General features: G+C 39.4%; 1 protein-coding gene across 3 annotated transcripts in view; it reads right to left on the reverse strand.

Annotated features, from left to right (window-relative positions):
* The window catches only part of cntnap2a (contactin associated protein 2a), an 843,773-nt gene that overhangs the window by 180,261 nt on the left and 640,392 nt on the right, over window positions 1-23,120 (reverse strand). The gene's annotated exons all lie outside the window — the stretch shown is intronic.

Raw genomic sequence — 23,120 nt, forward strand, 5'->3', positions numbered from 1 at the left:
ATGCCAGCAACACGTGACAAAGAAGTTGGGAAAGGTGGCAATACATACTGATAAAGTTGAGGAATGCTCATCAAACACTTATGTGGAAGATCCCATAGGAGTGCAGGGTACTTGGGAACAGGTGGGTGCCATGATTGGGTATAAAAACAGCTTCCTAAAAAGAAAGAATGGCGCGAGGTACACCCTTTTGTCCACAACTGCATGAGCAAAGAGTCAACTACTTTAAGAACAATGTTTCTCAAAGTGAAATTGCAAGAAATTTAGGGATTTCAACATCTACGGTCCATTATATCATCAAAAGGTTCAGAAAATCTGGAGAAATCACTCCACGAAAGCGGCATGGCCGGAAACCAACATTGAATGACTGTGACCTTCGATCCCTCAAACAGCGCTGTATCAAAAACCGACATCAATCTCTAAAGGATATCACCACATGGGCTCAGGAAATTTTCAGAAAATGACTGTCACTAAGTACAGTTTGTCGCTACATCTGTAAGTGCAAGTTAAAGCTGTACTATGCAAAGTGAAAGCCATTTATCAACAACATCCAGAAACGCCGCCGGATTCTCTGCGCCCGAGATTATCTAAAATGGACTGATGCAAAGTGGAAAAGTGTTCTGTGGTCTGACGAGTCCACATTTCAAATAATTTTTGGAAATATTCGACATTGTGTCATCCGGACCAAAGGGGAGGCGAACCATCCAGACTGTTATCGACGCAAAGTTTAAAAGTCAGCATCTGTGATGGTATGGGGGTGCATTGGTGCCCAAGGCACGAGTAGCTTAAACATCTGTCAAGGCACCATTAACGCTGAAAGGTACATACACGTTTTGGAATAGCTTATGCTGCCATCCAAGCGCCGTCTTTTTAATGGACGCCACTGCTTATTTCAGCAAGACAATGCCAAGCCACATTCAGCATGTGTTACAACAGCGTGGCTTCATAAAAAAAGAGTGCGGGTACTTTCCTGGCCCACCTGCAGTCCAGACCTGTCTCCCATCGAAAATGTGTGGCGCATTATAAAGTGTAAAATACGACAGCAGAGACCCCGGACTGTTGAACGACTGAAGCTCTACATAAAACAAGAATGGGAAAGAATTCCACTTTCAAAGCTTCAACAATTAGTTTCCTCAGTTCCCAAACGTTTATTGAGTGTTGTTAAAATAAAAGGTGATGTAACACAATGGTGAACATGCCCTTTCCCAACTACTTTGGCACGTGTTGCAGCCATGAAATTCTAAGTTAATTATTATTTGCCAAAAAAAAAGAAAGTTTATGAGTTTGAACATCAAATATCTTGTCTTTGTAGTGCATTCAGTTGAAAATGGGTTGAAAAGGATTTGCAAATCATTGTATTCCGCTTATGTTTACATCTAACACAATTCCCCAACTCATATGGAAACTGAGTTTGTATTTCCTCACGTCTTCCATCCTTGGTCTGTGCACTGTCTGCCTCATATGACTCTTGCTGGCATTTAATCTCCTTGTGTTTTTATTAGTCCTGATTTAATCCGCTCTTTAATCCAATTTGGCACACTCGCGCTGCAGCTCTGATCGAGATCTGAGACAGCATTTGAAACACATGCTGCCCTTCCCTGTCGATCCCCAATGGTTTGATCTACAAACAGGCTACAGTGCATATCAAACAATTGGGACTGGCCATTTAAAGTGCTGACCATTAGGGGCGCTGTTGAACAATCACACTCCAAACAGTGCCCTATTTGTTCAGATCTCAAAAGATGACGCAATTTGGCAAGCACAAATGACATCGACTGACAATTGAGGGCAGGAATAGTTCAAGAAACAAAAATGTTCAACAAAAGGACAGGAAGCTGAACAAACATGTCTGCTGTCAAACGGCACTGATCATTAAATCAAGCAGTTGGTTTATTTATTTTTGCGTCAAATTGACTAGCCAGCTAACATCTAATACTTGTGACTGCCTGATAAATTCCAAAAATAAATCAAAAACAAAATGGTGTGTTCTTTGTTGACCAAAATATTGATATTAAATCATAAAACATAATCTGTGCAGTTCACTTCACTTTTCTCACTGGTATTTATTTAATTTGTTTGCATCACATGATTAATAATAATAATAATGTAACAGATTTATATCCATCCATCCATCCATCCATTTCCTATCGCTTATTCCCTTTGGGTTCATGGGGAGCGCTGGTGGCTATCTCAGCTACAATCGGGCGGAAGGCGGAGTACACCCTGGACAAGTCGCCACCTCATCGCAGTAGATTTATATCACACTTTTCTATTACTACATACTCAAAGCGCTCACAGAGAAGTGGGAACCCATCATTCATTCACACCTGGTGGTGGTAAGCTACATCTGTAGCCACAGCTGCCCTGGGGTAGACTGACGGCCCCTCCGACCACCACCAATCATTCATTCATCATTCATTCACCAGTGTGAGCGGCACTGGGGGCAAGGGTGAAGTGTCCTGCCCAAGGACACAACGGCAACGATTTGGAAGTCAATAGGCGGGGAGCGAACCTACAACCCTCAGGTTTCTGGCATGGCCGCTCTACCCACTACGCCATGCCGCCCCGAATGAATATGATTCCTAACTGAAATATTGCAAGCCAAAATACATTATCTGGGTTCAATACATTAGTTACACTATATATGTATGTATATATATATATATATATATATATATATATATATATATATATATATATATATATATATACACAGGTGTAAAAAATCAAGCACTTAGGCATGGAGACTGTTTCTACAAACAGTGAAAGAATGGGCCAGGATACCAAAACATTTTAGACAATGTAAGGCTCCTAACCTTGTTGTAACACTTTGGAGTGGGCCCTTCCTCTTCCAACGTGACTATGAACCAGTGCACAAAGCAAGGTTTATGAAGACATGGATGACAGAATCTGGTGTGGATGGACTTGACTGGCCTACACAGAGTCTTGACCTGAACCCAATATAACATCTTTGGAATGAATTAGAACGGAGACTGAGAGCCAGGCCTTCTCGACCAACATCAGCGTGTGACCTCACCAATGCGCTTTTGGATGAATGGTCGAAAATTCCTATAAACACACTTTGCAACCTGATGGACAGCCTTCCCTGAAGAGTTGAAGCTGTAATAGCTGCAAAAGGTGAACTCACGGGCTAATGACACCAAAGCTTCAAAAAACACTTTTAAAGAGCATTATTGTTTAGGAATAGTACCGCCTGCATTTTAATCTCTAGGGAATTAATTCCTGGTAACTGGGAATCGATAGTGGTGCAAATTTCTGGTGCCAAATGTAAATAATTGATTACTTTTCACACATAACTATTTTGTTATCTTGTTTTGTTATGCGTTTGGTGTCTCATTTTTAAGTACTGTACTGTTTTTTATTATACAGTAGACAATGCTTGCAGTTGCAATACCAAGATGTTGGATGGCAGTAGTGTATAGACCACAGTGTGTTGCCGTCGCAAGGAAGTAGTCTTTGAAATCAAGTTGAAGGTGGAAGTCTTTCCTTTTGTTGAGCCGTAAAAATAGTTTATACTGTAATTATTTTGCTTATACTACAGCAGCTGTTCAATTGTAATGCACATCATAGTTGCAGTTTTTTTAGTAACACATTTGGATAAGTTAAAATCGCTAATGCTAATTGGTAGCATGTCTATGGAAAATCAAATAAACTACTTAATTAGCATCAAGCTAGCGCATTGTATAAAGAGCAGTCTTACTGTACGTTTGTTGGCATGGTCAAAAGTCCCGAATGAGAGAGGTGATCTTGTGATCAATTCCTGAGGATCCTTGATGCCGAGGAATGTTCATCCATCTTGCTATGGTCTGGATAGCCTGATGATTATGGTCCAGGGCGGGATGGATAGCTATTCAATGGGGCAAAAAAGTATTTAGTCAGCCACCGATTGTGCAAGTTCTCCCCCTTAAAATGATGACAGAGGTCTGTAATTTTCATCATAGGTACACTTCAACTGTGAGAGACAGAATGTGAACAAAAAATCCAGGAATTCGCAATGTAGGAATTTTAAAGAATTTCTTTGTAAATTATGGTGGAAAGTAAGTTTTTGGTCACCCATTCAAATCTCTCACTGATGGAAGGAGGTTTTGGCTCAAAATCTCACGATACATGGCCCCATTCATTCTTTCTTTAACACGGCTCAATCGTCCTGTCCCCTTAGCAGAAAAACAGCCCCAAAGCATGATGTTTTCACCCCCATGCTTCACAGTAGGTGTGGTGTTCTTGGGATGCAACTCAGTATTCTCCTTCCTCCAAACACGACAGTTGAGTTTATACCAAAAATTTTGGTTTCATCTGACCACATGACATTCTCCCAATCCTCTGCTGTATCATCCATGTATCCTTTTTGGTATAAACTCAACTCGTCGTGTTTGGAGGAAGAAGAGTACTGAGTTGCATCCCAAGAACACCATAACTACTGTGAAGCATGGGGGTGAAAACATCATGCTTTGGAGCTGTTTTTCTGCTAAGGGGACAGGACGATTGATCCGTGTTAAGGAAAGAATGAATGGGGCCATGTATCGTGAGATTTTGAGCCAAAACCTCCTTCCATCAGTGAGAGCTTTAAATGGTTGAACAAATACTTATTTTCCTCCATAATTTACAAATCAATTCTTTAAAATTCCTACAATGTGAATTCCTGGATTTTTTTTCACATTCTGTCTCTCACAGTTGAAGTGTACCTATGATGAAAATTACAGACCTCTTTCATCATTTTAAGTGGGAGAACTTGCACAATGGGTGGCTGACTAAGTACTTTTCTTGCCCCACTGTATATACAATATCTGGGTATTTTTTCTAATAATGTCTATACTGTAAACCTGGAGTTGTTGAAGTTCAAGTGCACCTCTCGAGTGTGCATGTGAGTGTGTATGAGTGGATATGTGTCTGTATGAAGGGTTTGTGTGAGCAAAGTATGATTGTTGAATGTCATTTTAACTGTAAAATTTAATAAAACATATTTGCAAAAAAAAAAAAAGTCCCAAATGAGTAAGCGCTGAGTGCTGTCTGAGTGCTTGTTTCCCTGCCAAGTGCTAAAAGGAGACCTACTATGCAAAACCCACGTTTCTTAACTATTTGTACCTAGTTTTTGTCCATTTGGGGATCTGCATAAGTCCCGACAATTTGAAATCAATCATGGGTTCTGGGTTCAGTTCATCATGTTCCCACTTGACCAAACGAGCCTGTACTAGCACAGCAAGCGCACCATAGCTCATTTCAACCGATCGTATACAGTTGTTATCATCTTCAGTACAGTATGAAGAAACACAAATTCAAAGTGGAGAATTAACCTGCTTGCAGTGTGAGGTGGGACGCCCACGGCTAAAGGATGTCGTCGTGGCTTGGCAAGCCCTTTGAGACGCTTATGATTAAGGGCTATACTAATAAACTTGGATTGATTGATTGAACCAACAGGCCAGGGGAAGAATTAGTTTTTCCAACACTTTCCACCTGAGAGCACCCGTAATGCGATCCACCACCCTGACAGTTCACAGGATGAGCATCCTGCCTCTGCCCGCTGTTAGGCACAGCTTTATGCTCTGGTAAATTCACTGCGCACACACACACACCATCACAGGTCATCACTGAGCCATTAAATGAAAAACACCTCCGAATGGTGAGAAGAGGCGGGGGATGGAGAATTAATATCAATAGCTGTGGCCTTAATTGGCATGTCTGCTTGATGAAGGACACAATACCACACCCTCTTCAACCCAATATGCATGCACGCACAACTGCGACACAATTAGTGCACACACAAGACTGAGAGTGATTGAAAAATGTCTGACAACCATAAACAATCATCATCATTACCAGGGAGCCATCTTAGTGTTTATCATCATGTCTCCCCCCGGGGTCAAGGAAAGTGGACACATAGATCAGGAGAAAAATGGATAGTGCCAAACAATGTTTTCCCCCCTCAGGCTTGTCATACATGAGGATACACACAACAATGCTCTATGAATATGGAGGAGGCTGATGTGGGGGGAAAGGAGAAAGACATGACAGTCAGAACGTGAGAGCACAGAAATGAAGGGCACAGGAGATAAGGACATGACACGGGAGATAAGAGAGGTGACAGACTTGCTGTGAGAAGAGGGGACAAGTTTTTGGAAGGAAGTTTAGCGTGGCAAGATCCGATTGACAACACCGGTACATCAATTCATGATATTCCTTATACGACATTGAAAAAACTACGGTATGAATGAGTCACTCAAAACGAATAAATAATCACACTGTTTTAATCTGGTGCAGCCCTGGGGCTAAACAACGGGCATTACATGTTCTCCTTATGTGATAGGATAGGTAAGTTTGAAAGTCAGCGGTCTGAAATTTGTATTTTTTTTTGTTTTTATAAAATTGTATTATGGTTTTGATTGCAACATATGATTAAAAGCCAAACTGCTTCACTTAAAGGCCTAATGAAACCAACTACTACCCACCACGCAGTTTAATAGTTTATATATCAATGATGAAATATTAACATTGCAACACATGCCAATACGGCCTTTTTAGTTTACTAAATTGCAATTTTAAATTTCCCGGGAGTTTTTTCTTGAAAACGTCGCGTAATGATGATGTGTACGCTTGACGTCAAGGGCTGTTAGGAAATATGAGCGCTGCGCACGTACACAGCTAAAAGTGGTCTGCTTTAACCGCATAATTACACAGTATTTTGGAGCTCTATGTTGCTGAATCCTTTGCAATTTGTTCAATTAATAATGGAGGAGTCAAGGTAGAAAGATGGAGTTGGGAAGCTTTAGCCTTTAGCCACACAAACACACGATGATTCCTTGTTTAAAATTCACAGAGGTGAAACTTTACTATGGATCACAGCGAACATGGATCCCAACCGAATGTCAACCAGCAGGTTTCGGTGAGAAAATTGTGGTAAAAAGTCGCTTCTTACCGGAGATCAGCTGAGCTTGTACCGCCCATAAAGCTGCCATTAAACTTCCCTGAGACACTGCGCGTCAACACACCCGTGGACACACACCTCTGACTATCAGGTACTATTTAACTCACTAAAACACTAACAACACAATAGAAAGATAAGGGATTTCCCAGAATTATCCTAGTAAATGTGTTTAAAAACATCTGAATCCGTCCCAATGCAATCACGTTTTTTTTTTTTTTTTCTAGTCCGTCGCTATCAATATCCTCAAACACGAATCTTTCATCATCGCTCAAATTAATGGGGAAATTGTCGTTTTCTCGGTCCGAATAGCTGTTTTTGTTGGAGGCTCCCATTAAAAACAATGTGAATATGTGAGGAGCCATCAACATGTGACGTCATCGTCTGCGACTTCCAGAAGAGGCAGGGCTTTTCTGTTAGCACCGAAAGTTGCAAACTTTATTGTGGATGTTCTCTACTAAATCCTTTCAGCAAAAATATGGCACTATCGCGAAATGATCAAGTATGACACATAGAATGGACCTGCTATCCCCGTTTGAATAAGAAAATCTCATTTCAGTAGGCCTTTAAACACGCCAATTGGAATATTCAGACCCGTTCACACTAGGGTTGTACGGTATACCGGTATTAGTATAATACGTGACACTAATGAATCATTTTCGGCACTATACCGTCTCTGAAAAGTACCGGTCCCGCACCCCCCGTGCCCGCGCCGAAGTCACATCGTGACATTGCTGGTTTTACGAGCAGAGGAGCATGGTCGGTAGCACACACATGGAGTACTGACAAGCAGACACAATGTGTAGACAGAAAATGGAGAATGGACACATTTTGACTTAAAAACTAACGATAAACTTGAAGTTAAAACACTGAAACACCCCCAGGAAGAGGTGCTTTAAGACATGGCTTGCTAATTAGTGGCTAACATCCATCCGCCGTCGGCAGTGTTTTAGCTTCTTCTAAATCACTAATCCTGGTCTCCATGGTGACAAATAAAGTAAGTTTCTTACACGTATCATCCCTGCAGGACAAGGAATAGCTAAACATGCTTCACTACACACCGTAGCTCACTGGCGTCAAAATGTAAACAAATGCCATGGGTGGATCTACACCTGACATCCACTGTAATGATATCAAGTAGAGTCACATATCTATTTGATACTACTATGACTACGTCAATATTTGTGGCATCACAACATCATTCGTTTTTTTTTTAATGTATATTATGTTTATAAACTCAGGAAATATGTCCCTGGACACATGAGTACTTTGAATATGACCAATGTATGATCCTCTAACTACTTGGTATCAGCTTGATACCTAAATTTGTGGTATCATCCAAAACTAATGTAAAGTATCAGACAACATAAGAATAAATAATTATTACATTTTAACAGAAGAGTAGACGGATCATGTTAAAATAGAAAACAAGCAGATATTAACAGTAAATGAACAAGTAGATTAATAATTTATTTTCTACCACTTGTCCTTAATAATGTTGACAAAATAATAAAATTATAAATGATACAATATGTTACTGCATATTGTAATTAGGAGCCTTTTATTGCTTACTTACTAATAAATGACAAGTTGTCTTGTATGTTCACTATTTTATTTAAGGACTTAACTGCGATAAGAAACATACGTTTAATGTACCCTAAGAATTTTTGTTGAAATAAAGCCAATAATGCAATTTTTTTGTGGTCCCCTTTATTTAGAAAAGTATCGAAAAGTATCAAAATAATTTTAGTAACGGTACCAATATTGGTATCGTTACAACACCTGTTCACACATTTTCAGATCAAAAATTTCCTTCCAATCGAGACGGGTGGTTTATGTCGAATGTCATTAAGATTGGAGCGCATGTAATCAACTGAAATTTGGGTCGGAATTATGTTTTTGACGTCAACTATATATTGGTGATGGAGGGGAGACTAAATTTAATAGTCTTGGAATGAAGCAATTGCTGTTGTTTTCCCACAATCAATATGTACCAAAGTAGCATTGTTGAGTTTGTATATGTATAAGTTTATGTGTAGGGCATCTGAATCTGAAAATTACATAATCACTCTGTTAACGAACCCTGGCTGCAGTTCTGTTAGGTACTCATCTGGACTGTAGAACCATTGGCACACATGTTTGTATGTTAGAAACTGACATTTGGTCTTTATGTTTTATATATTTTTTTAATGTTTTATTGTATTTTTTTTTAGTGTTTTTGTGTTTTATTTTTAATGTTTTGTATTGTGTTTTTTATGTTTAATGGCTCTTAAGGCCTGCAATAAAGATTGATGATGATGATGATGATGTTGGAAAACCAAGACTAGCAAAAAAAAGTGTGGTCTGGAGTGTCATGTGTCGATGTTACAATTAAAGGAGGGACGCAGTTGTCGTCTCAATGAGCTGTTTTATTCACCGTCTCACAGCTACTCACAGTGTTAACTACTAGCCTCAGGCACGTAACTTGAAGACCTGATGACGTCACAGAAACTACGGCAACCCATACCTAACACAACATGGACGTCACAGAACAACTACATTTTTTTTTAATTAAAGGTAAAACAAAAGTAAAGGACAAAAAAAAAATTGATGAATAAGTAACGTGACGTCGGACGAGTAGAAATTCACAGAGCCTTGTTTGATTGGAGCGGAAGTCGCTACTTCTTTTTTCTATTTCCATTTACGGTGTGTGCTGCACATGTCAAAATAAAATATTCAGATTTAAGGTGTGATGCACGAAAACACACGTCATAACCGGATCATTTTTTTTCAGGATCCGTGCACACAGTAACATTCTAATACGAAATATGTTTAAATTAAATAACTGTTTCCCATGTACATGTGACCATTGTTAGAATAGGATGTAAACAAGGTATACACACTCTCTTGGCTCCATTGACTCCAATTATTACATCATTACTATATGCTTTATCCATGAAGACCAAATTAATCTTATTCTTGCTGATAAAAAAGCTCCAAGAAAATATTGTTTTGGCAAGATAGCACCAACAATACCAGCATAATTCTTAGAGCTTTGATGATGTTAAAATAATTTAACTGTCATTGAACCACTGGAATGCAGTGGAAATGATTTCGGGTTTCGTACAGGGTGTCCCCAGAATTTTGACATTATTTCTACTACTTTAAAATTATGTAATTTTTTTATTATACCCTGTAATTAACATGGCAGATTTATACAAAAGATTTGCATTAACTCAAACTGGACAAGTAGTGTTGGTGACAAACCCCAAGATGCAGAGATGGAAGGCTTGATACAGGAAGACATGATCTTTAATGTCCCAAAAATGCATGAAAAACACAATCCAGAAACCATGAGACAAAAAACAGGATACCAGGAAAACAGGAAACGACAAAACTGGGTACACCAACCAGCAAACAGTCCACAGCAAACAGTCCACAGCCTACAGGTAGTAATACTCCAGCCCTGACTGGAGGGCGAGGCAGGTTTAAATAGTGGCCTGATCGGAAATTGCCACCAGGTGTGCCAGGCTGCCACTCAGGGACAGGTGAGGGAAAACAGCGCTCAGGGAGACAAGCAGGAAACTGAACCAAAATAAGAGTGCTGACAGGAAATAAAACACAAACACAGAGGAAAAACTAAAACATAACCAAACTGACAGTGAAAAGCCTAACAAAACTCAACCAAGTTCTGTTTGCTGTTGCTCTCATCATAGCTCAGTAAGCACAGTAAAAATGATCTTTTTTTATTACTACTGCATCAAAATACATGTTGCCATCAATTATTTACCCATTCAAAGCTTTAATTACCCAACAACAAATATTTCACTCTGCAACTTATTTACCATGTTTTCATTAAATAAAAAACGTATATATGAAAAAAGGCCATTAAAACAACCTTTATATCAGTAGACAATGTTAAAAGATTTAAAGCATAGAATGTAAAAAAAAAGAGAAAATAAATTGTTATTTAATGACACTTTTATGGAGTGCGTCATTTTGATAACATGCATCAATCAAAATTGTCATTGGCTTAATGCTAACTAATACAGAAATCCCCATAGAAACGCTAGCCTGAAAACACCAAGTTTAAAAGCATTTTAGCACTAAATCGTTTTACAAGCATTAGAAGTAAGCTTACGGTTTACCTCACCTATCGATGTATCATTCAGCAGACACTATAGCAAAGACAATAAAACTATTTAGAGAAATACAACACACCTTAAATCAAATAATAATAATATGGACAATTATTGCAGCAATGGCAACATACTGCATCTAAAACACACAACCCCAAAAACACATGCAATGTGGGAAAAACACAAACCGTTAAATGCGAAGCTCTAAGTTATTGTTTTAGAAAAGTCAAATACATACTGACAATGTATTTTTTTCCCTCTGCAAAGTTTCTTCTGGGCATTACATTCATGTATCTGCATATCCACCTCAGACCTTGGCCATTTGGCTTCTTCGTTGGATGGCCAAACTGGACAAATCTAAATACATCTTTAAATTATTTCTTAAAAGTGTCATTAACAAATTAAATCAGTAACTAATTAAATGGTGAAATAATGAACTAATTAAATAATTAATTAATAAATAATTAAATAATTGATTAAATGATGAAACTGTCAAATAAATAAATAAATTATTAAATGTAATTGTATTTGATCTAAATAAATGACATATCTGTATTGATTTCCAATAGTAATAAATCAATGACACATGTAACTAACTAATTATTTAACTGTTAATCCATTTAATCAATTTGTCCCATTTGACCCCTCAATAATACACTTTTGGTTTTATTGTACATTCCATGTGTTTTTCTCGTATTGCATGTGTTTCAGGAGTTGCTGTGTGTTGTTTTGGACTTTACAGGCCGCTGTACAACAAACACCTTTAAAACTATTTACTATTGGAACCTTCACTGGACATGCTATTTGAATGTGTTTTCTGTAAATCTACTGGATATAAATTATTAGCTCCAATTTGGGATCTATACCGCACGAGCAAAAATCAACAGGACCTCAGACAGTTGCAGTTTCAGGCATCACATCACTCCGTGGTTGAGCATTAATATTTTCGTGAAGGGTGCAACGATGTGATGTTGGTGGCGCTACAACCACAATCATGAAAGGATTATATGAAGCACTAACATCATAAGGCAGCTGTCGTTGAACATTGGTTAGGGATAGTTGTGGGTACATAAGATTTAGTTCACTCCATTTTAAAACAAACATACAGTGGGGAAAAAAGGTATTTAGTCAGCCACCGATTGTGCAAGTTCTCCCACTTAAAATGATGACAGAGGTCTGTAATTTTCATCATAGGTACATTGCAACTGTGAGAGACAGAATGTGAAAAAAAAAAAATCCAGGAATTCACATTGTAGGAATTTTAAAGAATTGATTTGTAAATTATGGTGGAAAATAAGTATTTGGTCAACCATTCAAATCTCTCACTAATGGAAGGAGGTTTTGGCTCAAAATCTCACGATACATGGCTCCATTCATTCTTTCCTTAACACGGACCAATCGTCCTGTCCCCTTAGCAGAAAAACAGCCCCAAAGCATGATGTTTCCACCCCCATGCTTCACAGTAGTTATGGTGTTCTTGGGATGCAACTCAGTATTCTTCTTCCTCCAAAGACGACGAGTTGAGTTTATACCAAAATGGATACATGGATGATACAGCAGAGTATTGGGAGAATGTCATGTGGTCAGATGAAAACAAAATAGAACTTTTTGGTATAAACTCAACTCGCCGTGTTTGGAGGAAGAAGAATACTGAGTTGCATCCGAAGAACACCACACCTACTGTGAAGCATGGGGGTGGAAACATCATGTTTTGGGGCTGTTTCTCTGCTAAGGGGACAGGACGATTGATCGAGACTGCACCCCCAAACTATAACTTCATTGATCTATGTAGATCGGGGAAAAGAGGTGGAGGAGTAGCTGCTATATTTAAAAACATGTTTTAGGAAAAACAGATGTCACTTGGTGATTTTACATCAATATCGCAAGTAAAATAGCTGGACCACCACCACATTTAGGCAAAAGTAACACAGCAATGATGGCAAGCTTTAATGCCATAGACTCTAAAACTCTAGTGGGAACGGTGACAGCTCTAAAGTCATCCACCTGCTGCCTTGATGTTTTACCTACCAACTTCTTTAAGAATGTTTTTAACTGCCTATCAACAGACGTATTGCAAATAGTTAATAATTCTATTCAATCGGGCAATTTCCCGAAGGCTTTCAAAACTGCAGTCATTAAACCTCTTCTAAAAAGGCGGAGCCTAGATGCCTCTGTTATCAACAACTACAGACCAATTTCAAATATACCATTCATAAGTAGAATAATTGAGAAAGTTGTCCTCCAACAACTAAATCACTTCTTGGCTTCTACTGGCAGCCACAACAACTTCCAGTCAGTATTTCGACCTATTCACAGCAATGAGACGGCCCTTCTTAAAGTTCTAAAAGACATCCGTCTAAACACAGACTCTGGCAAAACTTCAGTATTAATGTTACTGGACCTCAGTGATGCATTTGACACTGTCGACCACTCAATACCTTTGGACAGGTTAGAAAACTGGGTGGGGATCTCAGGCACAGTTTTAAGCTGGTTCAAGTCATATCTACAAGATAGGAACTATTTTGTTTCCATTGGTGACTTTGTATCAGAACCAACCAACGTAACATGTGGAGTCCCCCAAGGTTCAATCTTGGGGCCGACTTTATTTAACATCTATATGCTCCCACTAGGACAAATCATGCAAAATAATAACATTGACCATCATTGCTATGCCGATGACACCCAAATCTATGTAGCGCTATCACCAAATGACTATCGCCCCATAGATCTTCTGTGCCAGTGCATTGAGCAAGGCAAACACTGGATGTGCCAAAATGTCCTACAAATAAAAGAAGATAAAACTGAGATAATTGTTTTTGGTGCTAAAAAAGAAAGGATTAAAGTCATCCAACACCTTCAATCACTGTCCCTGAAAACCTCAAATAAAGCCAGAAATCTTGGGGTTATTTTAGATTCTGATTTACACTTCGACAGTCCCATCAAATCAGTAACAAAATCGGCCTACTATCACCTCAAAAATGTAACAAGACTTAGAGGTCTCATGTCAGCACAAGACTTACAAAAAACTTGTACATGCCTTTATTACCAGTAGGCTAGACTATTGTAATGGTCTCCTTGCAGGTCTTCCTAAAAAAACTGTCAGGCAGCTACAGCTTGTTCAAAACGCTGCTGCTAGAGTTCTAACAAAGACCAAAAAATGTGAGCACATTACACCAATTCTTAAATCCGTACATTGGCTCCCTGTACATCAGAGAAATTATTTCAAAATCCTCCTGCTCACATATAAATCACTACATGGTCTAGGGCCAAAGTACATCACTGATGTGCTCCCACTATATTAGCCCTCTAGATCAGTAAGATCTTCTGAGACCAATCTGTTAGCGGTTCCCAGAGTAAACTCAAAATCAAGGGAGAGCATCATTATGCACTATGCAACAAATAGCTGGAATAAACTTCCTGAAGGTGTCAGACTCTCCCCAACTCTGACTACTTTTAAAACTAAACTGAAAACTTTTATGTTCACCTTAGCTTTCAGCTAAATCTTTTAATCTATTAACTTTTAACGTTTGCACTGTTTTTATTTTTATTGTCTGCATTTTAATTTTGCTTTTATTTTATTTCATTTCACTTCGTTGTCTGTGAAGCACTTTGAGTCTGCCTTGTGTATGAAAAGTGCTATACAAATAAAGCTGCCTTGCCTTGCCTTGCTTTAAGGAAAGCATGAATGGGGCCATGTATCGTGAGATTTTGAGCCAAACCCTTCCATCAGTGAGAGTTTTGAATGGTTGACCAAACACTTGTTTTCCACCATAATTTACAAATAAAATCTTTAAAATTCCTACAATGTGAATTCCTGGATTTTTTTTCACATTCCGTCTCACAGTTGAAGTGTACCTATGATGAAAATTACAGACCTCTGTCATCATTTTAAGTGGGAGAACTTGCACAATCGGTGGCTGACTAAATACTTTTTTGCCCCACTGTATACAGTAAATGACAAATAAACAAAAATAATGGGACACCTCTTAGCCCTATTTAATAAATTGCCATATTCAAGAATTATTGAAGCCTGAAAGAGATACAGAAACTCAACTTCGCCTTTAAGCAAGCATACCTACAAACATTACATTCATTTATTTTAAAGGAGCTGTGCGGTACAAGGTCAAAAAAAAAAAAAAGTCTCTGTTGTTTCTGTCGGTTGTCATCAAATCACATGTCAAATATTCACTTTGTATTTCAGATGAAGCCGATGTGCTTTCAGCTGACAAGCAGCTGCTTTGTTCGTCAATGCGCCGCTTTGTTGTCAATCACATGATGGATTTCAGACGTTTATTCCATGTGTCTTTCGTTTCCTTAGTTCTGGATATTTTGTTTTCATGTGAAATTTTACCGAAGACGAATTCCTAGCCACTTCCTGCCAAGTCACTGATAAAAATAGAACGGCAAATTTACCGAGCCGATCATCAGCAGGGCTGGTAAACTGTGAGAGAATAGTGTTGGAAAGGTATTTTCAGTTTGTTATTTTGCACTTATATATTTTGTTTTGTCGAATATTTTCCATTAGTTTGTTTTAGTACAAAACTCGCATGACATTCATTGTCAAGTTTGATTAAAATGAGTATAAACATCCATCCATCCATCCATTTTCTACCGCTTATTCCCTTTGGGGTCGCGGGAGGCGCTGGTGCCTATCTCAGCTACAATCGTGCAGAAGGCGGGGTACACACCCAGGACAAGTCGCCACCTCATCGCAGGAGTACATTGTTTTCCATTAATTGAAAAGGGTGAAACATTTCCGGACTATAAGGCGCTACTTTTTTCCCCATCTTTCAAACCCTGTGACTAATTTATGGAATATTTCGTGTTAACAAGCTACACATGCCAACAATAAATTTAGTCTTGCCAGATCAGACCAAATAAATTGTTCAGATAAATTCCAACACACTCACTCAATTATTCAGTCAGCCATTTAGGGCATTATGGACTCACCCTCATCGTGAAGAAAAACACGACAAAAAATTCACAAGACCCAGTCTAAAAGACAAAGACGATCAACTTGACCATAGTTAAAGGAAACAAATGCCACATGGAATGGAAATCCACCACCAATTACAGGCCTCGGAAGGCCCAATCGTGGCGTTCCAAAGAAAATGACTGTTTTATCTTGCAGAAACGGGATACAAATTGTGTTCAATGACTTTTTCAGTAGTTTCCTGTATGGAAGTTCTTCTCAATTATTTTTCGCTACGCTCTCCCCCCAGGAAGAACAAAACAATTTGTACCCTCTTTACTCTGCAACGGAACTATAAGTAGTATACTTTGTCTATAAAGTACACCTGCGTATAACATTGTATCCTTATTAAGATTATAGAAAACAAAAGTATTTAAAAAACTATTGACCAGTTTACAAATAATTATTAACATTGCTTTTTAGTCCAAAACAGAAAATATTTAATGTGTATCAATTTGCTTGAAATAATAAAAAAATCAATCCATATTTTAACTACAATAATTTTTTGACCGACTTGAACTAGTTGATACTGAAAAATAAGATTGAATAAAAGGAATACATAATATCAGTGGCCTAGTGGTTAGAGTGTCTGCCCTGAGATTGGTAGGTTGTGTGTAATACCAAAGACTATAAAAATGGGACCCATTACCTCCCTGCTTGGCACTTAGCATCAAGGGTTGGAATTGGGGGTTAAATCACCAAAAATGATTCCGGGGCATGGTGCCACTGCTGCCCACTGCTCCCCCCACCTCCAGGAGGGTGAACAAGGGGATGGGTCAAATGCTGAGGACAAATTTCACCACACCTAGTGTGTGTGTGACAATCATTGCTACTTTAACTTTAATAAATTCTAATTGATCAACAAAATTAAAGCACAATATATAAAACACATAACACCTAAAAAAAAAAAAAAAAAAAAAAAAAAATTATTTGTGCTGATTTCTTTAAATCAAAATGAGGATGTCAGGATTAATGGCTACAATGAACACGTTTTGTAGTGGAGTGTTTTTCAACCTTTTTTAAACCAAGGCACATTTTTTGCATTGAAAAAATCTGGAGGCACACCAACAGCAGAAATCATTAAAAAAACAAAACTCAGTTGACAGTAAAAAGTTGTTGTTGCAGTTGTTGGATATGACTTTAAAGCATAACCAAGCCTGCATCACTATAGCTCTTGCCTCAAAGTAGGTGTACTGTCACCACCTGTCACATTACGCCGTGACTTATTTTGAGTTTTTTCTGTTTTCCTGTGTGTAGTGTTTTAATTATTGTCTTGCACTCATATTTTGGTCGTTTTTTTCTATTTTTTTTTTGTATTTTCCTATATTAGTTTTATGTCTTCCTTTGAGCGATATTTCCCGCATCTACTTTGATTTAGCTATCAAGAATATTTCAGTTGTTTTTATCCTTCTTTGTGGGGACATTGTTGATTATCATGTCATGTTCCGATGAAGTTTGTGGACACTGTCTTTTATCCACAGTAAGTCTTTGCTGTCGTCCAGCATTCTGTTTTGGTTTACTTTATAGCCAGTTCAGTTTTAGTTTTGTTCTTCATAGCCTTCCCTAAGTTTCGATGCCTTTTCTTCGAGGCATTCAGCTTTTCTTTATTTTTGGTTTAAGCATTAAGCACTTTTTTACCTGCACGCTGACTCGCACTGTTTCCGACATGTACAAAGCAATTAGCTACCGGCTGCCACCTACTGATATGGAAGAGTATTACACGGTTAATCTGCTGAGCTCTAGACAGCACCGACACTCAACAACAACACATAATATGCAGACTATAAGTACTGTGTGGAGAGGCGGAGCCAACGGGCCGACGGCAGGGCAGGGCACGCTGCAGCCCTGCCCAAGATGGCGGCAAGATGGCGAATCCCCTGCCCCCCCCGAAGACAAGAAGGCAGACTGCGGTGCAGAGGAGGCGCCCACTGCTGAGGAGACAGATGCACAGCCGGTGGAGCGTGCAGCTGTAGAGGAAGAAGAAGAAGAAGAAGAAGAAGAAGAAGAAGAAAAACAGCATGATGATGATGAAGATGAGGAAGAGGAAGAAGGGGAAAAGTGGTGGTGCTGGAAGAAAAAGAAGACAAAGAAGAAGAAGTGAAAGAAGAGGAGGAAGAAGTCAAAGAGGACGAAGAAAAAGAAGTCAAAGAGGACAAAGGTGAAGAAGAGGTCAAACAGAAAGAAGAAGAAGAAGAAGAAGAAGAAGAAGAAGAAGAAGAAGAAGAAGAAGATGACAAAGGAAAGGTCAAAGAGAACAAAGAAGAAGAAGAAGAAGAAGAAGACAAAAGAAAGGCCAAAGAGTACGAAGAAGAAGAAGACAAAGAATAGGTCAAAGAGGACGAAGAAAATGACAAAGAATAAGAAGAAGCCAAAGAAAAGATCGAAGAGGACGAATAAGACAAAGAAAAGGTCAAAGAGGACGAAGAAAAGGAAAAGAAAGAGAAGACAAAGAAAAGATATAGGGGACAAAGAAGAAGACAAAGAAAAGGTCAAAGAGGACAAAGAAAAGGGCAAAGAAAGGGATGAAGAAAAAGATAAAAAAAAGTCAAAGAGGACGAAGAAGCGGAAGTACAACCACGAGACGAATAGGTGTCAGCGGAAGAGGACAAGCTTGCCTCGGTGGAGGAAACGATGGGAGAAAAGAAGACAGGTGGCCGAGGCATTTTTTTCCCCACCCCTTCAAAAAAGGGCGTGGGGAGTAGGCTCAGCCGGGCTGAATCCCGGCTTGCGTCTGGCGATGGAGCACTGCGGAGAGGCGGAGCCAACGGGCCGACGGCAGGGCAGGGCAAGCTGCAGCCCTGCCCAAGATGGCGGCAAGGAGGCGGAGGAGGCGGAGGATGCGGTGGAGCCGAGAGGCGGGGCTTGCTGGGAGCGACGCCGCCACAATCTAAATCAGGTGCGTGGCACACACACCGGCACACAATTAATTAATCTCCTCCTGCTGTATAAAAGGGGAGAAGGAGGAGAGATCGAGGAAGGAGTTGGAGAGCCTGTAGGAGCAGATGAAGAGCGATCAAAGAGCGACAGAGAGAGAGCCAGAGAGGAGGACAACGACGACAGCAGCTGAAAGAGTGGACCGTGAGCGATCAGTGGAAAGGAGCAGCTGCAAAGCGATCTGACCTACACTAAAGACAAGCTTTATTTGAAAAAATAAAAGAGTCAGACCTGCTCAAATGCATGTCCTTCCTGGGTGGTCCACTGAACCCGAGCGATGACAGCAAGCAACTGTCAAATACTGGTTTGCAAAAAATACTGTTGTAGTGCACATCTTTTCAAAGCAGGGTTTGAAGCATGATACTGCATGATACTGATAAAACATGTCCCCCCACCGCCTCCCTCTTTGTTAGATTTGGAAATGACCGCAAGCGCCTGTGAAAATATGTCATAATGCACTGAACACCTGGATGTGGGGCCAATATGTACGTAGAAAATAAGTTTTGTCCAAAAATTAGGTTGCAGCTTGTATTTAGGTGCGTTTTAAAGCCTGGAAATGACGGTATTCCTCCGAGCCAAGTATTAATGATAATCTTGCACAGTGAATAGAACAACTTGAAATGTCACGCATGCAATTCTGCGACGTGCGTTGAAAGGTTTGAAAGCATTGATTATAATCTGGTGACGGCTCTGGTTAAAAAAAAAGGCGTCGAGTGGGAGAGCAGATGCGAGAGGTCTGCCGTGTGTCTTTCACAGGAGAACAATAAAATAACCTTTGACACTATACTTTCATGCGGCTCGCTACATTCTCCTCCTCTACTCCACTCGCTTGCTGCCCTTTGTCTGCACTCAATCCACAGGTGAAAAGGGGATAGGGGGGTGGAGTGACGCTCACAGGGACAAGACACACAGACCCAGCAGGTTTCCCCCCCGAACGCCCAAAGACCCAGCAACCGTCTTTATTATGATGATCATTCTCCCTCTCGTACATGCTCAGTTTTGTTTTTATCTTTGTCCGCACTTTCGACTTTTCTCTCTTTTACCCCGTTGGTATTCCCATCGCTCGGTTCTCTCCCTCATTGCCCTGCTGTCTCCATCTTAGCTTGAGTTATTGATTTCTGTAAAGGTTGACTGAAGCAGTGGAGCGTTCCTTTCTCTTTACCCTCCCTTCTCCTCCTCTCCCTGCCTCGCTATCTTTCACTTCCATCTCCTTTGCAGGCTTTCTACTTTCTTTTTAAATCACCCCTTCTCCTTTTAGTCACTCTAAATATCACCGTCTTTTTCACCCATTTCTTTGTCTTCAAGCACAACACTGAGACTCTGAATCTCTGTGCGACGCTTGTTTTCTGCTTTTCAAAGTGTGCAAAAGGTAACCAAGCACTTTATCAGGTAAGGAACAGGTAACATTCAGTTAACATTCATTCACTTTCTTCTTTCCTTCATAGATCTAAAATTTACAGCTGCCAGTATTTTTTTCTATATTTTTATTGTAATATTTTCTGAATGTTCTTGTTCTATTTTTGGCCAAAGTAAGACAAAGAAAACTAACTGAAGTTTTCTTTATTTTTTAGTTTTAATGCCATGATATTAATAGTCGGGCCCGCGTGTGCACAGATTTTCCACCCTTAGCTAGAATTAGTTAGACACCCTCGTTCTAACTGATCTTTTTTTTGAAACGGTTAATGAATGAAGTGTACTTTTGTCATTATTTCCCCAATTTTCTGCACAATAACTCATATGGTAACACTAGCGAGCAGTAGAAAATATGGAGTGATTTTTTTTGTCCAATGCATGTTTAGCTTTATTCCTTATTGACGTGTTTCTCAACACCTTATGCTGTATATTTTTTATATTTTGACATCAATCATTATACCTAGAAACTCGGTTTCATTTACTCTTTTAATTTCTATTCCGTTTATTTGTGTTTGACTTTTCCTTTTACTTTTACCGAATAGCAATATTTTTGTTTTACTGAGTGTGGAGAGACGCAGCCAACGGGCCGACAGCGGGCGGACAGAGAAGTTCTGGACCAGAATGGAGGCCAGGAGGCGGGGCATGCGGCGGCGTGGAGAAGCGTGACGCACGCGGAGCGGCACAAGAACGGCAATCTGAGTCAGGTGCGTAAAACACACACCTGCTCACAATTTGCGCATCTGCTCCTAGATTATAAGAGAGGCGAAGGGGGCACGGTCGAAAGGAGAGAGAGGAGGAAACCACGGCAACCCGACCACGAGCACGGCAAAATGAGTCCCCGCCATAGACGCAGTGACCAGGAAGCAAAACCGGCGCACTAAAAATGGGCGCGCCCGACTGGCCCGAGGAAAGTTTGTGCGAAACAATAAAAGTCAATAAAACCTGCTACGACGCGTCGTGTGTCCAGTGTCACCGCAACCCACACGAGGACGGCTGGGAGTCCGTCACACAAAGGTTTGAGGATAGTTTGTTTTTGTCAAAATATCTTTTTAATTTGTTCATTTCTTCTTTTATTATTTGTATTTGTCACACCTGGGTGAAGTCTTGTCTGGGTTTCGTCTGGTTTCATGTTTTTTCATTTCCTGTTTTATTTTGAAATGCTGACTCTGCCTCTCGTTTCAGATCACTTGCCCTTCCTCCTGTTTCACTGGTCTGACGTCCTTCCTGATTGCCTGATTGTGCCCACCTGTGTCACCCTCCCTCATGTGTATAAATGTCTCGCCCTCCTCTTGTCCTGTGCCAGAGTGTTTTCGTATCTTTTGTGCGCACCTCCAGCGTTCCATGTCCACAGTCATTGCCACGTTTTTGTACCCTTTTGATCCACGGGAGTTTATTTGTTTGTAAGCCTTTTGTCAGGTAAGATTAGCTTCTTAGCATTGCCTCCGTTGGAGCGCTTTTTGTTGTATTTTGCATTTGGTATTCTTAGCACCTTTTTCCCTCCGCTGCTGGAGCGTTTTGAGTTGATTGAGATTTTTGTTAGTTTAGAGCTCTGTTTTGATAGCCTGTTTAGTTTCTCCCCTTTTGGACCCTTTCCCTTATCCAAATAAATATATTTTCTTAAAATCCTGCATCTGTGTTCAGAGTCCTGTTCTGACCTTGACAGTATTAGCTTATGTATGGTGCTTTTCTGAATCAAACACTGTTGTATCGTCCGCGAATAATACTAACTTGAAATAAATATTTTTTTAACTTTACAAATGTCATTTGTATAAACATTGAATGGCTTTTGGTCCTAGTATTGATCCTTGGGGTACACCACAGGATATATTTAGCATTGTAGATGTGTGTTCGCTTAGTTTCATGTATTGTTTCCTGTTGATTAAGTAATTTCTAATCCATCTCCAAATTTTTCGCTGGTACGGAAAATTCCCAAAACGGATACACAATGAAGGTCTAATGTATATTTTTAATTATGTTACAGGGTACAATGTTTTTTTCATTCATTTAACATATATCATCAACAAGGGGCCTTACCTAAAAAAAAAAAAGCAAAATATTTTTTTAATAATGTCAAATATTTTTTTCTTCCATTTGCTTTCATCACAGCAAACTACATATGTTTGTACATACCCTATTTTTGTCTGTATTTCAGTAAAAGGTAACTGAGAAAAGTATTACTGAATGCTGAGACATGGAGAAGAGGTCTTTCCCTACTCCTTTTTGTCCATTTTGAATTGTGCAAGTGTAAACTAATGATGTTTCTTACTTAAGCATGTCCAATAACACACCAAAAACAAAATTTACAATACTTCCTTTTTTAATCTGGCATCATTTACAAAACACCTATTTATTGTATTCGTAGACTATCCAATTTGCACTCAATATAGAGCAACCCTGGGCAATTATTTTGACTCGGGGGGCCAAGTTTAGAGAAAAACACGTGTCTGGGGGCCGGTATATCTATCTATATGTAAGCTCTGTACAGTATGTGTGCTTGGCTCCTTTTTATAGGAACACTAATAAAAAAAACCTGACATTAACGTCTGATTAAAAGCTAAAAACGTTATGGACAGACCGCCTTAAAACAGGAAATGGAATTTTACATTTGTTTCCTGAATGAGACACCCATAATGCACATAACAAATAAGAATCTGGGATTTACAATATTAATTATGAACAATAAAACACTGAATATTGACAACATATGAATGTCACGCCCCCTCTCCATCGACATATTTTACAATCAAGC

Source organism: Nerophis ophidion, linkage group LG15, assembly GCF_033978795.1.
Source record: "Nerophis ophidion isolate RoL-2023_Sa linkage group LG15, RoL_Noph_v1.0, whole genome shotgun sequence".
NCBI lineage: Eukaryota > Metazoa > Chordata > Actinopteri > Syngnathiformes > Syngnathidae > Nerophis > Nerophis ophidion.